This window comes from Cryptomeria japonica, chromosome 2 (genome assembly GCF_030272615.1).
Source record: "Cryptomeria japonica chromosome 2, Sugi_1.0, whole genome shotgun sequence".
In the NCBI taxonomy this organism is placed as follows: Eukaryota; Viridiplantae; Streptophyta; class Pinopsida; order Cupressales; family Cupressaceae; genus Cryptomeria; species Cryptomeria japonica.
In genome coordinates, this window is record NC_081406.1 from 632,876,837 (window position 1) to 632,900,817 (window position 23,981).

The window sequence follows — 23,981 nt, forward strand, 5'->3', positions numbered from 1 at the left end:
GATATTATTCAATAACTTTAATTATTAATATTTAGTAATAATATATATTATTAATATATATAAATATATAATATATATATTATTAATTATATTTATTATAAAAAATAAAAATAAATATATATATATTATAATATTAATATATTGATATTATAATATATATTATATAATATATATATGTTAATATATAATATATTATTAATTATATTTATAATAAAAATCAGATATCTGATAATATCGAAGACTCGTTGTTACCTCTGACAAAAATAAGTAGCCTTGGTATTTGCCTTGGGATTACATTGAGATTTGGACAGGACATGTCAAACCTGAAAAGTCAACAAAAAAACCATGTTTTTGAGTTTTCCTTGCTTTTCCAAACTTCGCCCTTATGGTTGACGACTTTTTTTTAGCCAAAATTGATGAAACCAAAAGGGTTTTTTAAAGATATTCTCAACTTTCCAAAAATATAAATTTTGCCTATGTTGAATTTAATATTTAGTAATAATATATATTATTAATATATATAAATATATAATATAATAATATATATTATTAATAAATATATAAATATATAATATATATATTATTAATTATATTTATAATAAAAAATAATAATAATAATTAGATATCCAATATATTAATAAAAATATATATTATAATATTAATATATTAATATTATAATATATTATATAATATATATATGTTAGTATATAATATATTATTAATTATATTTATAATAAAAATCAGATATCTGATAATATCGAAGACCCGTTACCTCTGACAAAAATAAGTAGCCTTGGTATTTGCCTTGGGATTACATTGGGATTTGGATAGGACATGTCAAACCTGAAAAGTCAACCAAAAAAACATGTTTTTAAGTTTTCCTTGCTTTTCCAAACTTCGCCCTTGTGGTCGACAACTTTTTTTTAGCCAAAATTGATGAAACCAAAAGGGTTTTTTAAGGATATTCTGAACTTTCCAAAAATATAAATTTTGCCTTATTTTGACTTTAATAAATAATTTTTATTCTTTTTCTAATTGAATTCTGACTAAAGCCCTGATTGATAGGTTGACTGAAAAACATATATAACTTTCAAATGGTATCATATTTTTTGAATTAGAAACATGCATCACATGTTAGGGTTTCAAGCAGATCCGAAGCAAATATGAACTAACAATTATATGCAAATTTAAATACAAAAGATAAAGAAATAAAACAGGACACGAATAACACAAAGATTTAACGTGGTTCACCCAGAATGGGTTACGTCCACCATACATAGTCGTCCAATCTTTCTTATTATCTAGCAAAAATAGTACATCAACCTTACAATGCCTTAAGCATCCCTGCCGCTTATAACATATGTTTTTAGGGCAAGAAACAAAGTCGGCCTTTTTAGGGTTTTATTACAATGTCGGTTTTCATTAACGAAAAACAGCAAAAAAAAATTTCTCGGGGGCTCCTGCCCCCGAACCCCACTTTTCTCGGGGGCTGCTGCCCTCGAACCCCTGCCTGGGACCCAGCCTAGCCCCAGCCTCCATCAAGGATACGTGTTGAGTGTACAATACTTTGCTGATCAGTCACCACATTTCAATAATCTCTCGCTTGGAGACTGATACTACACGACACCATTGTACATGTAGCATCCGCTAGATAAAACACTAGGACTCGACTAGTATAAATTCCACAATTATCAATCAAGAAGACCAACAAAAACTGATGAAGAAATCAGCTTCTCCTGTGGAACTGCCTTTGTGAACATATCGGTAGGATTCTCACTTGTGTGAATCTTTGGAAGCCATAACTGACCCTTCTCCAAACTAGTCTGGATGAAGTGGTACCTGAGCTGAATGTGCTTTGTCCTTGAATGAAAGGCAGAGTTCTTCGCAAGATGAATGGCACTTTGGCTATCAGTATACAATGGGCTATCCTCTTGTGTCTGACCCAATTCCTCCAGAAAACATTGCAACCAAATCATCTCCTTGCTAGCTTCTGTAGCAGCAACATACTCAGCTTCAGTGGTTGAAAGTGCAACAACCTTTTGCAGCCTAGAAATCCAACTAACTGTAGTTCCCCCTATAGTAAAAACATACCTTGTAGTACTCCTCCGTGAATCAATATCACCTGCCAGATCAAAGTCAACAAATCCACTCAGAGCAGCATTAGATCCTTTGAAACATAATGCCTTCGTAGTAGTTCCTTTCAAATATCGAAGAATCCATTTCACAACATTCCAATGTTCCATACCCGGATTACTCATAAACCTGCTCACAACTCCCACTACATGTGCAATATCTGGCCTTGTGCATACCATTGCATACATTAAACTACCAACAGTTGATGAATACGGGATGTTAGACATTTTATTAACCTCTTCTTGTGCCTTTGGGCACATCTCCTTAGTCAATTTGAAATGACTAGCCAAAGGTGTACTAACTGTTTTTGCATCCTGCATGTTAAATCTTTTCAACACCTTCTTTATATACTCACTTTGGGACAAATTCAAGGTTCTATTTTTCCTATCCCATGTAATCCTCATACCAAGAGTTTGCTTAGCTGCACCCAAATCCTTCATAGCAAATGACCTGGCTAATTTCTGTTTAAGATCATTTATATGTTGCATGTTAGACCCAGCAACAAGCATGTCATCAACATAAAGCAACAGGATAATATAACTGCATTATCAAATCTCTTAAAATATACACAATGATCAGAATAACATCTATGATGACTGTGTTCAGCCATGAAACTATCAAATTTTAAATACCATTATCGGGGTGCTTGCTTTAGGCCATACAAATTTTTCTTCAACCTGCACACCAAGTTCTCCTTACCTTTGACCTCATATCCCTGTGGTTGCAACATGTAAATTTCCTCCTCCAAATCTCCATGGAGAAAAGTTGTTTTGACATCTAATTGTTCAAGATGTAAATCATCTGCAGCCACAAGACTAAGTACAGTTCTAATTGAAGTCATTTTTACAACCAGAGAAAATATTTCATCATAATCTATACCCTTTTTCTGTACAAAACCTTTTACCACAAGTCCAGCCTTATATCTTTTCTTACCTCCTTCCTCCTCCTTTAGCCGATAAACCCATTTGTTAGGCAAGGCTCTTTTTTCTATAGGTAAAGGGACTAAGTCCCAAGTCTTATTTTTCATCAAGGAGTCCATCTCCTCTTTCATGCCTAGCTCCCACTGTTGTTTGGCATCTACCTGCATTGCTTCTTCATATTCTTCTGGTTCACCAGAATCCGTTAATAAAATAGAATACAAAGAAGGAGAAAATCTTTCAAGGGGTCTACTTGTCCTCATAGAACGTCTAACACTTGCAGGAGTTTGTGCGACAATCTGTTGTTGCTGAGCATTAGGTACCTGTGGCATTTCATTTTCAAGAATCTCATCCAACACCACATATTCTTGTTTGTCATGTTCATGCTTCTTTTCCTGCATCTATTCTTTATACATAACCTTCTCATTGAATATAACATCTCTACTTCTTATTATTTTCTTATTTTCAAAATCCCATAACCGATAGCCATATTCATCTATCCCATATCCAATGAAGGTACATTTATAAGATTTAGCATCAAGCTTGGTTCTGTTTTCTTTATCAACATGGACAAAAGATTTGCAACCAAAAGTTTTTAGAAAAGAATAATTTACCTTTTTACTAGTCCATGCCTCCTCTGGAATACCACCATCCAAAGGGGTTGAAGGTCCTCTATTTATCAAATAGACAGCAGTATGTACAACATATGCCCAAAAATGTAAGGGCAATCCAGCATGCAATCTCATGCTCCTCGCGCGTTCCATGATAGTCCTATTCATTCTCTCTGACACACCATTTTCCTATGGAGTTCCTGGAATTGTCTTCTTCTTTCGAATCCCATTTAAGGAGCAGTAATCTTCAAATGCTTTACTGCAATACTCACCTCCATTATCCGATCTGAGACACTTCAACCTTTTTCCTGTCTCATTCTCAACCAAAGCTTTCCATTTCTTAAAAGTTTCAAAAACATCTGATTTTTGTTTTAAGAAATATACCCATGTTTTTCTAGTTGAGTCATCAATAAAAATAACATAATAACAAGAGCCACCAAGAGATGATACCTAAGCCGGTCCCCATAATGTACAAGCTCTGACTTCTCACTCTCTTTCTCTTTCCCAACCTTGAGAAATTTGACTCTTTTCTGTTTACCATAAACACAGTTTTCACAAAACTCTAAATCAATCTTCTTTGGTCCTGGCAATAGATTTTTGGAGTGAAGGGTTTTCATCCCTTTCTCACTCATGTGCCCAAGCCTATGGTGCCACATTATCGAATCTGTTCTTGCAACATTTATTGTTGTTGTCCCTGCAGTAACTTTATCTGTAGCAGCTAGGGTAGAGTAAGTGTTACCTGTACATAGATATAATGTGCCTACCTTCGCACCTTTAGCTATTACTAATGATCCTTTAGCAACCTTCCACATACTATCTGAGAGGGTAACTATGAAACCTTCACTACCTAGTTGCCTTGCAGAAATTAAATTTCTTCTTAAATTAGGAACATGTCTTACCTCTTGCAGAAACTAGTCATTTCCATTCTGCAACTTGATCTTTATCTTTCCTTTTCCAACAATTTGATAGGGCTCATCATCACCCAAATATACCTGTCCAAAATCACCTTGAACATAATCTAGAAAATATTTTCTATGGGGTGTAGCATGAAATGAATCCCTAGAATCTATTACCCAGGAATCATTAACATTATCCAAACATAAGATTAAAGCATCTTGTAAAGTATTACTTGCAATATTAGCTTCCTTACTGTCATTTTCATTTTTGTCTCCTTCTTTGTTTTTCCGAGACCAACAGTCTTTCTTTAGATGACCAGGCTTTCCGTAGTACCAACAATCTTTCTTTCCTCTAGATTGAGAGTGTCCTTTCTTTGACTTCCCTCATGACTTCTCATTCCCAGGGCCTTTTCCTCTTTCCTTTGATCTTCCTCTGTTCTCCACATTCAAAACACTACCCGATGATGTTGGAGTCTCACCTGTGCTTTTCCTTCGCATTTCCTTGCTTAGGATAACACCAACAATATCATCAAATACCAAAGTATTTTTACTAGAGACAGAGTTACTTACAACCATAACCAAGCTATTCTATCTTTTTGGCAAAGAACATAAAATCAAGAGAGCCCTAACCTCTTCTGCAAAGGTAATTTTTATCGAAGACAATTGACTGGTAATTGTATTAAATTCATTTAAGTGCTTCGCTATAGATCCTCCCTCACTCATTTTCAAATTAAACAAACGCTTCATAAGAAATACCTTATTCGAAGTCGAGGGTTTCTCATACAACTTAGCCAATGTCGCCATCAAATCTATAGTCATTTTTGCTTCTGTTATATTGAATGCTACAGATGGTGCAAGGCACAATCGAATGGATCCCAGTGTCTTTCTATCTAAAATGTCCCACTCTTCATCTAACATTGTGGTCGCTTTCTTTTCCTTTCCTTCCAATGGCCACCACAAATCCTTTTGATATAGGTAATCCTCCATCTGCATTTTCCATAACTGATAATTATAGCCATTAAAATTTTTGACCTTGAATTTGGAATCCTCCATTGCTCCCACTCAAATCTGAAAGTCCTGCCAATTTACAGAAAACCTCACTCTGATACCAATTGTTAGGGTTTCAAGCAGATCCGAAGCAAATATGAACTAACAATTATATGCAGATTTAAATACAAAAGATAAAGAAATAAAATAGGACATGAATAACACAGAGATTTAACGTGGTTCACCCAGAATGGGTTACGTCCACCATACACAGTCGTCCAATCTTTCTTATTATCCAGCAAAAACAATACATCAACCTTACAATGCCTTAAGCATCCCAGCCGCTTATAACATGCATTTTTAGGGAAAGAAACAAAGTCGACCTTTTTAGGGTTTTATTACAATGTCGGTTTTCATTAACGAAAAATGGCAAAAAAATTTTTTTGAGGGGCTCCCGCCCCGAATCCCTGCTTTTCTCGAGGGCTGCTGCCCTCAAACCCCTGCCTGGGGCCCAGCCTGGCCCCGGACCCCGGCGAGGATACGTGCTGAGTGTATAGTACTTTGCTGATCAATTGCCACATTTCAACATCACATTCTATGCTTTGCATACTATAGGATTAAAAAAAAATTGAATTTCATAAAATTTTTACCAAGTTAAGGTGTTTAGACATACAAGTTTTTATATTTTTAAAAGGTAGTAAAAATTCACAATTAATTATTTACTTCAAAAAAATTTACAGAAAAATATGTGTCACATCTGTACATGAGTCTTCTACTTATATCTAAAATCTTATAAAAAAATATTATGATTTGATTGTGGTTAGGGTGGTCAAACAAACACCCACTTTTTATCTTTTTCTTGAAATTTTAGTACCGTTGCATTGAAATTTCAAATTTTCATCAAATAGATTTTTTTTCTTCAAAAAAAAAGTAGTAGCTCAGAAACTACATTCAATTTTCTATAGATTCTATTCTTACATGTTTTAAAAATAATTTTGATAACTTATTCAAATTTTTACGTCAAGTTGCCTAACTCTGTTTTTTCTGAATTTTCATTGCCACTTAAGGGCCTATTTGTCCCACCATGATCCTGCACATACCCAACTATCAAATGATAAATGCTATAGTACTGAGTGAAGAGTCTAAAACTAAGATGATCAAAGATCAAAAAGACAACAATATATATGAGTGGCCACAATGACACTACTCGAACAATTAGATGACAAACAAAGGTAAAAACATCTTTTAGTTGAAGATACATATGGCACATGAATCTGGACGAGTGGCCCCAATAAAACTACTCAACCATACAAAAGTAAATTGCTAGATGAAAATAAAGGTGCAAAAAGTCTTAAGAACATTGATCAATAGTAGAACATGGAAGGTCATCTTCACAAAAATAAAATGTAAGAGTGTCAAATTGCAATGAAAAATCAAGGAAGCATTAGCACCAACAATAGAAATCCCTCCATAATTCTAACAAGGGAGAGGCATGACAACTCCACTAAAACTACATGTAACCATAAAGTGCATGAAGGAGAATCTAAAAGTGCTCAAGAAGGTACTTGCAACTAAAAAAGGGTATGCAACTAATGCACACACAATGCACATATGCATGAGACAAGAATCACTTAGATTTGATGTTATGGTGGAGGGACACTCGGATTTGATGTTGCGGTGGAGGGACACTCACCAAATAAAGGTGTGATGGAAAAACAAAAGGAACTACACCCCCCACTACACTATAATATAGTGCACATGTACAAAATAAGGTGCAACAAAATGTATAAAATCCCCAAAAACCATACAGAAGAGTGACACTTTATCTAAGTGTGTCTAGAAGCAAAGAAGTACTTAAAAAGGTTGCTCAAAATTTCAAAATAGGGCAAAGTATGGAAAGGACTTCCTCCATTAATGAACTCAGAGTCTGCTCTCCTAGCATCCTTCTTCTTTGTGTTCTTCATTGGATTTGACAAATTTGTTCTCCTCTTCCTGACCATATTATTTGTATTGTTCTTATTTCTTTTGTTTCTGTGTTCAGTTTGGCTAGAATACTTTTTTGTGTCTTATTTCATGTGTTATATTGGTTATTCATTGCATTATTAATCTTGGGAATTCCTACTCAGGTGACTATATCCCTGTAAGTATCATCCTATCCCAATAGCCACTGGAAGTACGACCTTCATTTATTGAAGGCAAATCGACTGAATTTTGGTGTCTCTCACTTATGAGGGACTTAAATGAGGATCTAGGTGGAGGCGAGGGCACCCGAGATGCATTAAATATGTTAGGTGATATGAGGAATGTTGGTAATAATTTGGGAAAAAATAGTTTGAACTTTAAATAGGTCGTAGTTGCAGAGATGGAACCTGAAGTGTGTCCTCAGTCTACAAAGTTTAATGGAAGATTCAAGATGGCATACGATAACGGAATGACATTGACATGACTATTAGATGCCATAAGAGATGGAGTGGGAAGGAAAAACAACTTCAAAATTGGAGACACTGAAGTTGGAGACAAGGGTAAGATGCCTCCTCCTGGTGAAACCATTCTTGAACTTTCTTTGGATGAGGACATGGTTAAGAGAATTATAAATGAACAAAACAGGTTAAAAAATGTTGTTGTCTTTTTTGTTTGTATGGATTCCAATACCTTACAATCTCAATTTTTTTTAATGACTAGATTAATAGTGTGTGATGAAAGAAGCTTGGAATTTATGTGAACTTATGTCAAATGATTCAAAAAGGTCTTTTTGTGGTTGTTTTCAAGTCACATTCAATGTAGGAAAGAATTTTAAAGAGAAATTTCTAGAATATGGGGCGATCCCTTTTAAGGGATGTCCATGGTCACCTAAAGGTGACATGAATAATGTTATTGCTAGGTACGTGCCCAATTGGGTTGAAATTAGAGGAGTACAAACATAATATTGGGTTGAGTCGAGAGTAACCATCCCCCATATTAATGCATAGATTTTAATTGCCCTCAATCTTGGTCTTAGTATTCCTCACAAGATTGTGCTTAATTTTGAGCAAGAAACTTTGAAGTGTAAAATGGAAATTTTAGGAAATTTGAATGCTTGTTTTTTATTGCAAAAGGAAAGGCCACTTATGGAAAGTTTTCCCTTCCTTAAAACCAAACCCTCTTGGGGCTTTCAATGATGTGTCAGGGCCTCGTATCTTGGTGTCTGGTGAAAATGATATGGATTGTTGGAATCCAAGAACACTGAGAGGGGGGATGAATTAAAGTTCTGCTAGCATGTTCCATTTTAACCTTATTATAATGTGCATTCACCAACCGGTAAACTGGTACACATATAATTGAAAGGAGTAATTCAATCAATGAACCAGTCATACAAATGAACACCATAACACAAAGATTTTATACATGGAAAACCTCAAAGAGGAAAAACCGTGGTGAGATTTGTGATCCACAATATCAATTCATTGGCCATATGAAGAGATATTACATAATATGGGGGCCTGCACATGTAGGAAGGCTTACCGCCTAGAGCACACTGGTCAACACAATGAAGTATCACTGACTACAGTCACTTTGAATAATGAAACATAAAACTGAACTCATTTAATGCATCTTTTATGCCTGATTGAGTTCTAGTTCTAAAACCCTAAACCCTTACTGGAATAACCTTCACTCTGTGAGCACCTCCAAAATCATATATATACCTATACAGTCCTTCATGACTCATGTCAGCTTACATGGATAATACAAACATGATTATTCATGCCATGTCATTACATATATACATAAATGAGAAAGTGAATTTTTGATTGTCGGATCTCCCAATGATGTCGGCCTTCAATGTCGGTATCCATTAGTGATGTTAGCTTGAAATACATGTACCTAGCCTCCAAATGATGTCGGCTTTGGGAGTCAGTTACCCATATAATCATTCCTACTAGTGAAGATACCTGTCGGTGCCAATGAAGTGTCAAACCAAAGAATGAAGCCCGAATATGTTGCCATCAATGACAACATATGAAACCAATCAAATGAGTGTAAATTTACAACAATCTCCCCCTTTGGCATTGATGGCAACACTCATGTGAAAAATGATAATGGTTTCCATCTACCAGATTCACCCTGAGACTACTCCCCCTGAGTTGAATATGTCATCTGTTATCATGATCTATACAAATACTCCTTATCTCTTGATGTCAAGGATTTATTTTTCACCTATACTCCTCCCCCTTTGACATCAATTTCAAAAAGAACCAAAAACCGAGATAAAGAATGAATGAATGAATGAATTTTTGTACAAAGAATGTGTCCCAAAACACCTTACCGGAGCTAAATATACTTGAAAATTTCTGGATAGGCTTTCTCCAAAAACTCTAGATAAGTGTCCCAGCCAGATTTGAATGTGTTGGATACTGATACAAGTTTATTAAGCATATGAGCATGGGACTCTTTCTCCTTAATCTTTGTCGGTGTGGGATTCCCTATCATATCTATGATTTCCTTTTTATGTACACTCAAGGAGTCCAACCGGGGACTCACCAATCCTCTGAGCTCTTTATCTCTCCTAATGATTTTGTCTCTATCCCTTTCAAGAGCTGAAATTTGAATTTCTAACAACAAAATCTGCCCATCGATAGATGTAGTCAAAGAATTGGAACCATCAAAAGAATTCACTATACATGTAATTTTATTCTGAGTATCTGTAATTCTCCTATCTATATCTATAGTTAGTAATCTGGTGTTACAACATACTTTGTATATATTTGTACATTGCCTTAAAGCATTATCAATTAATTTCAATTTGTCAGTAATTTGTTTCTTATCTGATTCTATCATTTGATCAAAAGTGGCTTTCTTATCTTGAGTGAATCTTTCCAATGCCTGTCGGTTAGATATTTGCTGCAGTGATTGAAAATCCTTAGAGATGTTCTCAGTAATTATTTTGAGCTTTCCTGATGGGCTTACTCCTTTGTCAAACTGGCACTCCGAGACAAGTTTGTGCAAAATTGGAATTGACTGATCAATTATTCCCTTGTCCACTGACCCTTCCTTCACCATCTTTTGAGAAGCTATCATCATGAGCTTAGTAGAACTCATCTCAGATATTCTCTTTTGCTCTACCTGGGAGGTGCAATTGACAACAAAGATGTGCTGGCTACCGGTTCCCTGCCAGATTTCTCTCCCTTTTTCTCTGATGGTTGTGCAAAAGCACTTATTTCAGTCTGAATTTCTTTTTCTTTTTCACCTTCAAGATTTATCTCTTTATCCTTCTCTTCTTAATAACATCCTCTTTTGCGCCGGTGGCTTCGCCACTTGGTGTAGTATCTAAACCTGTCAGTTCCTCATTAACCATATCCTCAATCTACACATTTTGATCTGGAGGACTATTGTCCTCATTATCTATAACCTATACATCCTATGTATCTGCCAGTATATATATATATATTATCTACTTTTTCGGGAACAACTTCCATTATGGCCTTGATGTCTTGGGATACTTTTTCAACAAATTTGCTAGTCTTACCTTGTTGTTTCTTTCTTTTCTTCTGATTGAATTCAGTTTGAATCTCTTGCGCCTTTTGCTTTGTAGTACCAAAAGACTTTTCAGCCTCATCAATTGGAGCATCAATCAACATTTTAGCATAAGCATCCAGAATCATAGCATCAACCTCATACCCCATCTCCTCTATCCATATCTTCTAGGGTTTAACTACTTCCATTAAGGTTTCATCCCTTGTGACCATAAAGAAGATCTCGGTTGAGTATTTGTCAACAATGTGTTTGTGAATCCTCTCTCTGGATTTCATTGCTTTCTAAAATGCCTTGAAATAACCCCAAACCTTATCATCTCGCAAGCTTCCCAAGCTAGCAATGGATTGCTCCAATTGTCTGCCTACCAGGATGTCAAATACCCATTGTCTCTTTCCAAAACCAGGAGTTTCATTAAGGAAAAATAACATTAAGATGACAATGAGATTCCCATACCAGAATACCCCCTTTTTCTCTCCTTTAATCTTTCCAAGGTTAATGATCAACTCATCTTTCATCCATTCACAGAGATCTATTTTCTCATTTTCCCTCATAATTTTATGTGCGACATATATGTAGGAGCTAGAAACATAATTTATATGGTTGGATTGAGTTACCTTATACCCAATGATCATGCTGCCAAATCTAATGTCTCGGTCAATAATGGTGCCGACCCTCATCGATCGTCGGTCTGAAGTTGTGCCATTGAGTTTGTTAACTTGATCATTTGAAATATTTTTCTTTGGACACTGACCAATTTGTGGAAAACTGGCGATGGTCCTAATGGCCTCCTTTGTGATCTTATATGGCCTATCCAACCAAATGAACTCTCCATGTACCCTGCTCAGTACACACCGAATGATCTCATCTTTGAATTCAGGGATATCTAGAATGCCAGTAAAACCTAGAACTTCAATGTGCTTATATTCGGATTTGATCTTACTGGAGTTACCCATCAACTCATTCATGTACATATTCTTGATGTCACTGGTACCCAGATCCTCAATGTGGCAATGAATATATGCTCTGACATCTTTCACATAAACAATTCCTTCTGGAACACGTGAAAATGCACCAACCGAATCATCCAAGGTGGCAATATGTGGGCATGGCTTTAAAATTGGCCTGGGATGATCCTTAACCTCGACAATAGTTGGATTTGCAATCAAAGTAGGTGCAGAGGATGATCTAGTGGATGATTGTGATAAATACCTGAGAAATGGTTGTCGATGAATAACCCTAGAGAATTCTTCCGAGTGTCGGTGGAATCGCTGATGAAGATTTTTGATTGCTCTGAATCACCTTAGACTCGCTCTGTATCTCTCTTAATCACTCTGAATGCAAGGTGATAAAAAATGAAGTGGATTCAACCTTTTAACCTTCGAGAAACCCTAATTTATGATTGATATAAATTTCTTTCGATGGAACACACCGGATCTCGGTCGGACATCATCATGCTGGCTAAACCTTTTCCAATGTCTGGAACTTTCCTCTAGATCTCCTTCATGGGGCTTATGCAAGATTTTCATGAAATTTGCCTACCCCTAAGGCATCTGCCTCAGTTATTGGATGAGAAACTTGTCGGTGTAGGAGCAATCTTCTCTGTCGATTGAGTAACCAGAGTAGTTCCATTTGTTGATTGATCATCTAACTTCCTAAGCCATCTCTTGGTATGATCTTGTTAGATTTCATTGATCTTTTCCTTCCCTTTATCATTTGATCCATCATTGGTAACCGGTGGATTTTTGCTTCTATAAAACTTGGCTATGTGTCCAATCTTGTTGCATGCATAACATATAGCATTGATCTTTTGAATTGCTTTGCTATAACCAGGATAATTGCTTGACCTGCACGGATTAGCCATATGTCCAAATTTTCTACATGTATGACATTTTACATTCATTCTGCAATCTTCTTTCTTATGACCATACTTATTGCATTTGGAACATTGACCGAGAGTAGAATTGTAGTTCCGATTTGCTCTATTTCTACATTGCCTAGCCAAATGACCAAATTTATTACAAACAAAGCATCTACCATTGAATTTGTAAGCATTGAGCTGCCTTACCAGTGTCCTCTGGTTCCAGTTGTTCTGATCATTCTGCATACTAGATGTCTGATCTTGATTTGCAGTACCAGAGCTTTGACCTTGTTCAAATCCAAATCCTCTAGAGTCTCCATTCTTCCTTTGGCTTTTTAATATCTCATTAAGCTGTGTTGAACTAACATTGAATCTATCCTTGTACTCATTTGCAATAGTCAGATCATCTCTTAGGATTATCATATGTCTTTCAAGTTCTTGTTCATTGTTTTGGGATTGCACTAATTCTATTATCAACACATCATTTTCATGAGCCAACTGAATGCATTCTTCAGATCTGTCTTTCAAAGATCTCCCAAGGTTTTCTTCATTCATCTTTCAGTCTTCAATCTCCTTTGGCATCTTCATAGTTAGGGCTTGCATTTCATTTTTCATGACACCATTCTATTGACTCAACTTCTGACATTTTTCTTTAAGGGCATCTTTCTCTTCATTATCCTGATTTTGCAAAAGTTCCTTCCTCCTAGCTTGAACAGATGATAGCCTCTCCTATAGGATAAGAATAAATTCCTTAGAAGAATTCAATTCATCTTGTAACTTCAAGTTCTTCATCCTTTCAACATCATAGTCTTCAAGTGCTACCTTAAGTTGTTTCTCCATACTCATTTCCATGGATTCCGGATTCATGATCTTCCTCAAGCTGTTAGGAATCCTCTGAGGCACAAAGCTCTGATACCAATTGTTGGAATCCAAGAACACTAAGAGGGGGGGGGGTGAATTAGTGTTCTACCGGTATGTTCAGTTTTAACCTTATTATAGCATGCATTCACCAACCGGTAAACTGACACACATATAATTGAAAGAAGTAATGCAATCAGTGAACCAATTACACAAATGAACACCATAACACAGAGAGTTTATATATTGAAAAACTCAAAGAGGAAAAACCATGATGGGATTTGTGACCCACAATATCAATTCACTGGACTATGAACATATATTACATAATATGGGGGCCTACACATGTAGGAAGGCTTACCGCCTAGAGCACACTGCTCAACACAATTAAGTCTCATTGACTATAGTCACTTTGAATAGTGAAACATAAAACTAAACTCATTTAATGCATCTGCTATGCCTGATCGAGTTCCGGTTCAAGCTCTGATTGTTTCGGTTCTAAAACCCTAAACCCTTGCCAGAATAACCTTCGCTCTATGAGCACCTCCAAAATCATCTATATACCCTTACAGTCCTTCATGACTCATGTCGGCTTACATAGATAATACAAAAATGATTATTCATGTTGTCTCATTACATATATACATAAATAACAAAGTGAATTTCCAATTGTTGGATCTCCCAATGATGTCGGCCTTCAATGTCGATACCCATTAGTGATTTTAGCCTGAAATACATGTACCTAGTCTCCAAATGATGTCGGATTGGAAGTTGGTTACCCATAGAATCCTTCCTACTAGTGAAGATACATGACGGTGCCGGTGAAGTGTCAAACCAAAGAATGAAGCCGAAATATGTTGCCATCAATGAAAACATAGGAAACCAATCAAATGAGTGTCAATTAACAACATGGATGATTTTGTTAATAAAAAGAATCATATTAATCACGGGCCTGCATTGAGTCATGATGAATTCAACAAAGGCATTATGGGGGATAATGATGAACGTATCAAAATTTCGTTGTTTAATCCCATGTTTGAAGAAGACCTAGAGGTTATTCCTGCTAATTCATCCCCTACTCCCAATACAAGCATTGGCTTTGGGTTACCTGGAAATAAAAGTGCCCAATGGCTAGCTCTTGAGTCCTTGTAAACTAGGGCTAACAATATTAGAAAAGAAAGTGTTAAACCTTTGGAGATGGAAGAAATTGATCATCAAGGCATGCAATTTGACAATAAAAGTAGTGATGAAAATGTTGGTAAAGAAACTATGATTTCAAAAATAGAGGTTGAAATGATTGAAGTTTTCCCTAATGAACCTTATGATGATATCCCAAAAAAAGGGGATAAAAACATGAGAAATATTAGGGATAGATTGTATGTTTGCGCATACTCTGATTGGGAAAAGCTCAAGTAAAAAGGGTAAATGTCTTCCAAAGTGTTTTGACAGATTGTATAATAGCCAAAAGAAACTCCTTGCCCCTACCCCTGACCCAGAATGAACTTTAAAATTTATAGTTGGAATGTTAGAGGGTTAGAATCTAGGGATAGGAAATATGTGGTAAGATCCTTTTGTAGAAACATAAAGAAGAATTGAGTACGCTAAATTTTATATGGCCCAAATCTAAGATTTTCATGACACAACATGATAGGGGAAAAGGTGGTTCTACTATCCTTATTCATCCTAGATGGGAAGATAATTTTGTTGGATAGGGAATCTCTCCATGTAACAGAGTATGTTGGGTTATCCTCAAGCTGGAGGACAAGTTGATGGGATTATGCTCAATTTATGCCCATAATGATTATAGGAAAAGGGCTGCACTTTGAAACTGGTTGGCTTTGTCTCTCCCCAAAGCCCACTGGATGCTTGTTGGAGATTTTAATATGATTAAGTGTAAGGAAGGTAAATATGGGGGAAATACTCCCTAGTGGAAAGGGGAGGAGAAATTAAAAATATCACTCAATATTGTTGACCCTTTGGCGAATGCCAAGAATATTTCATCCTCAATTTGGTTCATATGGTGTAAATATCAAACATTGACACACAAAATCTATTGTAGATTAGATAAAACATATGTGGACATAGATACTTTTGCCTTTCTAAAATATGAAGAGGGAAATTATGTATCTATGTATCTTGTTTCAATCTCTGATCACTCTCCTGTTGGGGCTTCTATTGTCTTTTTGGGAACTATAGTTGTTTAAAGGCCCACAAGGAAAAATGTGTTTAAATTTAATGTTGCCTTATTGAATGATGTTGATAATTGTAATGCCATACACACTGCCACTATTGTCTCTAAATTTCACAATAGTAAACTATCACCAATTGAGCAATGGAATGATTTGGTTATAGTTTGGAGGAAGATGTACCAAATTATTGGAAATAAATTGGCCCTAGACAAAAATGCTCTAGAGGGAATTCTTCATAAAAAATAATAGATCTTTTCATTAGAAACAAAGAGAAGAGCTAGGAGGCATTGAGCAAGTGCTAGAAACTCATCCCCAAAAAAACTCAAATGAGGATGCTATTGAGTTGGATAAGGATATTACAATGAATAGGATCAATAAAATTATATTATCCCTCGCCAATGATAAATCTCTTGGCATCGTTGGGCTACTTGTAGAATTCTATAAGAAACATATTGAATGGAACAACTTCAAATTACTGGAGGTAGATCTTGATGCATATGAAAGATGGACTCTTGATGGATAAATCAATAGAGGTATTATCAAACTTATTCCTAAGGATGAAGATAGAATTTTGAACAAGAATTGGAGACCAATTACACTTCTCAATCTATCATACAAGATTTTGGCTGAGACATTGGCTAGAAGAATTATTGATATGATGGGAAAAATTGTTTCTATGACTCAGACTAGTTTTTATTAGAGGGAGATATATCCTTGAAAACTTGATCACCAGCTGGGAGGCTATGCATTGGGAAAAATACTCTAAACAAAATGTGGCTATGGTTGTTCTAGACTTTGAAAAAGATTATGATATAATAGAATGGCCCTTCATTGTGGGCATGTTGAGAGCCTTTGGATTCCCTCGTAAATTTTGTAGATGGATTAAAATTTTGTTCCAAGACTCTTCAACAATTGTTGATATTAATGGCCAGTGTACTGATCCTATCAGACTACAAAGGTCTATTAGGCAAGGTTTCCCACTTGCTCTGATATTTTTTTTCATTGCAACAAATTCATTATACTACATTCTCATGACCAATAGAATTTCCCCCCCTCTCAAAGGAATTTGCCTTCCCAATAATGAGGAATTATTAAATGCTCAATTTGTTCATGATACTACCTTGTTCCCATAACTCTCAAAGAAATTTTTTGATAATATAATTGATAGGTTGTAGATTTTTTGTATGGCCTCTGGCTTTAAGGTTTATCCATATAAATCTACTGTTATGGGGTGGTCTGAACAAACCCCAGATTATCTTTTACAAAAGGGTTGGAGCTGGTCGGAACCAACAAAGATTATTCAATATCTTGGTGTCCCTTTTTCTATTGATCCCTCTATCAACAATATGTGGGAGTGGTTATATAAAAAGATTGAAAAGAAGCATATTAAGTGGTAGATTCATCTGCTATCTTTAGTAAGGAGGGCTCGGGTGGTGCAAAAAGATTTGGCTTCTCATTTTGTGTATCATTCTTTAGCTTAGTTGTTTATGTTAATCTTAGAGGATCTAGTTAATACTGAGAGGGGGGATGAATCAGTATTAGCAGTAATTTTAAACTCAAAACTTGAACTTATAAAACTTCTTCAAATCAAACATAAACCAGTAATAAACTCTTTACCATTACCGGTAATCATTGATAACCAACTATTAAACCGGTTTATCAGAACAACTCATTAAGTGTTCATCAATATGCATAAACTAAAAGTAAAATATATCAACACATATAGAAATTCACCATATACACCATGTTTTTCACATGGAAACCCAAATAGGGAAAAACCACGGTGAGAATTGGTACCCACAAAAATTGTGCACTCTTTCAGAATGTGCCCTATTAGGAACCTAGCTCAGTTAGAAGCTTACAATGATGCCCTATTAGGAGAAGACCCTATTAGGAGTCACCCGATTAAGGGATTTAGATGATGAGCCCTGTTAGGAGCTTTGACATGTTAGGATCAACCTCGCAAGAGGATTTAACACTCTAATATAGAGCTGCCCAATTAAGGGATTTAAAATGTAAGGCCTATTAGGACCTACCCGGTTAAGGGATTTTGACTGCTGCAATTGTTAGAGAACAACAATGAATGATCTGGGTACAACACTTAACTTCTTGCTTGATTAGATCCAATTAAGCTCCAAATCCGCTACTCTCTGGCAGATCTCATACTCTGGTTTGGCTTCACAGTTTTTTCAAAACCACCAACACAACAAACATCAACTGTACCGACATAAATAACCTTTTCAACTTAGTTGGTTACAAAATCCTAAGACTTACAACATAGATCATCACAGATCTTTTACAACTCATTATAGATCATCACTGATCATCATATGGATCATTACAATTAATTACAAATCAATTACAACCGTTGAATGATCATCTCATCTCGATCTGATACAAAGTCAAACCCTTAGAATACTCTACTAAGAACTTTGCATATTCCCAAGAAATTCGCTCTCCAAACACACCAAAACATCTTTCAAACACTTTACGCTATTTGTGCCACATCATCACCAACATTTGAACTTGATGTAGATCCTGCCAAACCAAAAATCATTACCGGTTAAGAGAATTCTTTACCGGTCCTTAAACCCTAGCAAAAATACAACAGACATCATAAACATGATTTTCGATAACCAAAACATGATGTGGTTTCGGCTAGATACATATTACAATGATACGTGTTGACATTTCAAACCGCAACACTTCAATCATCACCAATCACCGGATCAAATCAAAACATTCCTCGTTTACCGGTTAAGGTCCTAATTCCCAGTTCACTGTCTATAATACTAGTAAGTCATTTTCGGTAGATCAAAAAGACTTAGATGAAAAGATACAACATAGTAAACATTAGTTATCATCAATGAAAACATAAATAACTGATCAAATTCATCCGATCATGCAATCTCAATCTCTTCATTACAATTTTATCACAAACAATCCTTTACTGGTTCAGTCACCATTTTTCATATGCATCAGTTATGCCAAGCATGCCAATATTCTCCCCCTTTGGCATTGATGGCAACACCAACATAAGATCCAACATATTCAACTAAAATCATGCTACTAAGTTCTGAAAATTTTCTACTGGACTTCACTCTTCTATTGGTTCTTCTCTTTTCTTCTTCACCTGGAACTAAATCTTTATTTTTTCTCCCCCTTTCTGTTACACATCTTCTCCTCTGTAGACTAATATATTTCTTCTCCCCCTTTGAGAGCAATTCCAAAGGTGCATATGCATCGTTGGTCATCAAATCTTATCTAAGTTGCTCCTCCTACGGAGTAGCCACCATTTCATCAATCTTCAGTGAAAAATATTCAGTAAGCCCATTGGATTGATGCATCTCCTACATCTTAGTTCTTCTTATGTAGGAGTTTGACCCCTAATTTACCTCTGAGGTACTCAAAGGTAGTCTTCGACAATGGTTTTGTGAAAATGTCTGCAAGTTGCTCTTTGCTTGTAACATACTCCATTTTGACTTTTTTTCCTATACTCTCTCCCTTAGAAAGTGATATTTCAATTCTATATGCTTTGTCCTTGCATGTAACACATGATTTTTTGAAATATTAATAGCACTTATATTGTCGCAATAAATAGTTATTTGTTCAAACATATCAAGTTTAAAACCTTCTAATACATGTCTCATCTGGATTGCCTGCGTGCAATTCATTGATGCTGCAACATACTTAGCCTCTGTTGTGGACTGTGATAGATATGTTTGCTTCTTACTTGTCCAAGAAACCAATCTACCTCCAAGAAGAAAAGCTCCATTGGTAGTGCTTTTTCGATCATCATTGCCTGCCCAATCTACATCAGTAAACACTTCCAAAGAAAAATCATTTTTATAAGGATATCATAAACCATAATCTATTGTGCCTTTCAAGTACCAGAATATCCTTTTCACTGCTACCAAGTGAGTCTCCTTGGTATCCTTCTGAAATCTAGCAACCAAACCAACAACATGTGCAATATCAGGCCTACTGTGAACAACATAATGCAACTTACCAATCATGGACCTATATTCTTTTTTATCAACAGAGGGTGAATATTCTTGTTTAGACATTTTACAACCTGTCACCATCAAATTACCAACCAGTTTACAATCCTCCATGCCAAATGTTTTCAACACTTCCTTTATATACTTACTCTAACAGATAAATATTCCACCATCCAATTGATGGACCTGCAACCCAGTGAAAAACTCAATCTCACCAATAAGAGACATCTCAAATTCTTTATTCATCTCCTCAACAAATACCATACATAAATCATCATCACCTCCAAAAATTATATCATCTACAAATAATTCAGCTATCAATCTCTGTCTCCATCAGTCTTAAGATATATGTTAATGTCCTCACTAGTACGCTGGAATCCTATCTTAATCAAGTGTGCATGCAATCTTTCAAACCATGCCCTCGGTGCCTGCTTCAATCCATACAGTGCCTTATGTAACTTGCAAACCATATCTTTATCTTTAGTTAAAGAAAATCCATCTAGTTGTTCTATGTACACTTCTTCCTCAAGGATGCCATTAAGAAAAGCAGATTTAATATCTATCTGGTAGACCTTAAATCCTTTAAATGCAGCATAAGCAAGTAACATTCTTACTCCTTCCAATCTTTCCACTGGTGCAAAGGTTTCTCCATAGTCTTCTCCTTCTTCTTGTGCATAGCTTTTGTAATGGTATGATGAATCAATAAGGATTCAGACAACTACTAAGAGGGGTGGGGGGGTGAATCAGTAGATAGAAAACTGACTAAACTTTCACCAAACTAAAAAACAACCTCTCAAGTCAAACTCAAAACTGACTGGTTCAAACACTGAACTACTAATTGCAATATCACTGTCAAGTATACCAAAACATCCAAATACTTTATTGATAAAAGTAAAAGCACATTTTAGATTATTGTCGGTCATCATATCATATCTAAGTGGATTTAGCAGTTAAGCAAATTAACCATAGGAAGCATAACCACAAAAAAATTCACCACTTGACACAATGATTTTGACGTGGAAACCCAAATGGGAAAATCCATGGCGGGGATGAATACCCACAAGTATTCTAAAGTTTTCCCTATTAGGAGCCAAGCTTGTTAAAGCTTTACAATAAGTCATGTTAAGAACAGATCCTATTAGGGACCACCCAGTTAAGGGATTGACTATAAGGCCCTATTAGAAGCAATACCCTATTAGGAGTAACCTCGGTAGAGGATTTGAAATCCAAGCTAATGGATCACTTGGTTAGAGGATTTAGATAACACTAAGCTTGTTAGAGCTTACTTGGTTAAAGGATTTGACTGTTGTAATTGTTAGAGAACAACATGGGTTTGTTGATCTAGTAAATAGCACTACTCTTTTTGATCAGATCCTTTTCATGCTCCTATCTGCCTTCACACATACTGCAGATACACCTCCTAGTTTGGAAACCAATCACTCTTACATTCAACCAAAATTGCCAATACTACAACAAAACAACTCATCAACCTTAAAATAAAAACAATAGGTCGGTAACACATCACAACCCTAAGATCTCATAGAGATTAAAAAAAAATCAGTTCAAGTATGACTGTTGGATTACATAGAAATCATTTCACATCATTCAAGACAACCTCGACCGCTCCTTGATCATCGCTTCATCGACCCCTATAACTCATCAGATGGTTTCCACTTCATGCAATGTACTTTCTCATTCCCAAGATAAAACCGTTATCTCTACATGCCAAAAACCATTTGAAACTCTTCACATACAACATGCATATGTGTCACAATCCTTATCGCTCATCATTTTATCATAAACCAATACAAATGATTCACCAAAATCCATCAGTTAGGGTTTAGCACATTGACAGGTAGGGTTACCGGTTGATATCACTTCTTCTCTAGTAATATTGGTTTCCATCACTAGCTCTCCTAACGGTTGCAAAACAACATCATTACCGGTTATAATTGACATCAATGACAACATAATAGTTCATCAATGCAATCTTCATGAAAATGCCAACAATCTCCCCCTTGGCATTAATGGCAATACAAGTATCAATACCCTTGATTGTTATGATTGTGAATAGGAATCCTGGTTTACATTTTACCATGTACTCTCCTTCAATTGAGTCTCCATGTCTTCAACTGGTAACTTGCTATATATCTTCTCTCTGTCAATCATGTAATTCTTCTCCCCATAATCATATAGTTCTTCTCCCCCTTTGACAACAATGCCAAAGTGAAAGTAAAACATGCAGTGTCATACTTCATTGTTCTGCATCAACAAGATGTAGCTTTATGTTCCCCTTGTGGAATAAATCCACTCTACACCAATCTTGCTACAAGATTCTTCAATTATCTCTAAAACTGATGTATTCCACATCTTCTCAATTGACCTCATGTAGGGGAACAACCCCTACCTGATCTCTAAGATACTCAAAAGTAGTCTTAGGCAGAGGGTTGGTAAACATATCTACTAGCTGCTCCTTAGTAGATACATGTTTTCAATAACACATCTTTACTTTGCACTTTCTCTCTCAAGAAATGATATTTCATCTCAATATGCTTGGTTCTATCGTGCAACACCAGGTTCTTTGAAATATTTATTGCACTCATGTTGTCACATAAAATCTTTACAGGATCTATAATCTTCAGCTTAAATCCTTCCAGAATGTGTTTCATCCAGATTGCCTGGGTACAATTCATATACACTACAACATATTCAGCTTCAGCAGTGGACTGTGATATACAACTCTACTTCTTGCTGCTCCATGATACAAGTCTTCCTCCAAGAAAGAATGCACCACCGATTGTGCTCTTCTTATCATCAACATTACCTTCCCAGTCTGCATCTGTATAAACCTTCAAATCAAAGTTACCTGCATATGGATACCATTATCCATAGTCAACAGTACCTTTCAAATATCTGAATATCCTTTTGGTTGCTATCAAGTGTGTCTCCTTTAGATTCTTCTGAAATCTGGCAACTAAACCAACTGCATGAGCAATATTTGATCTATTGTGAACAACATAATGTAGTTTCCCTATCATTGATCTGTACTCCTTTTCATCAACAGATGTGACATCATCCTCCTTAGATAGTTTACAACCTGTAACCATTGGTGTCCCAACTAGTTTATAGTCACTCATTCCAAATGTCTTCAATACCTCTTTCACATACTTAGACTGTGTGATAAAAATACCACTCTTCATCTACTGAATTTGCAAACCTATGAAGAATTTTATCTCTCCTACTAGAGACATTTCAAATTCACTTTTCATATCATTTCCAAAGTCATCACTCATGTCATAATTGCCTCCAAATATGATATCATCCACAAACACTTCACTAACCAGTATCTTATCTCCTTCAGATTTGAGATATATATTGTTGTCTTCATTGGTTCTTTGAAAACCAATCTTCATCAAGTGTGAATGTAGCCTTTCATACCATTCTCATGGTGCTTGCTTCAAACCATATAGTGCCTTGTGCAGTTTACACACCATATCCTTTGCATTAGTCAAAGCATAACCATCTGGTTGCTCAATGTATACTTCTTCTTCCAGTATTCCATTTAGAAATGTTGACTTCACATCTATCTGATATAATTTGAATCCCTTATATGCTATAAATGCAAGTAGAGTCCTAACACCTTCCAATCTAGCAACTGGTGCAAATGTCTCACCATAGTCTTTTCCTTATTCCTGTGCATAACCTTTGCATACCAATCTAGCTTTGTTTTTGACTACTACTCCATCTTCATTCAATTTATTCCTGAATACCCATTTAGTACCTATCAAATTTTTATTCACCGATCTGGGTACTAGGTTCCACATATTGTTCTTCTTAATTTGGTCAAGCTCCTCTTCCATAGCTTTAATCCAGTGATCATCTCCAAATGATTCCTTAGTGGAGATCATGCAAGAATTCTCTCTAATTCTTCTTCTGGTTAACACTCCAACATCTTTATCTCCAATAATCTGGTCAGGATTATGATTGAGTCTCACATACCTTGGAATGACATGATCATTA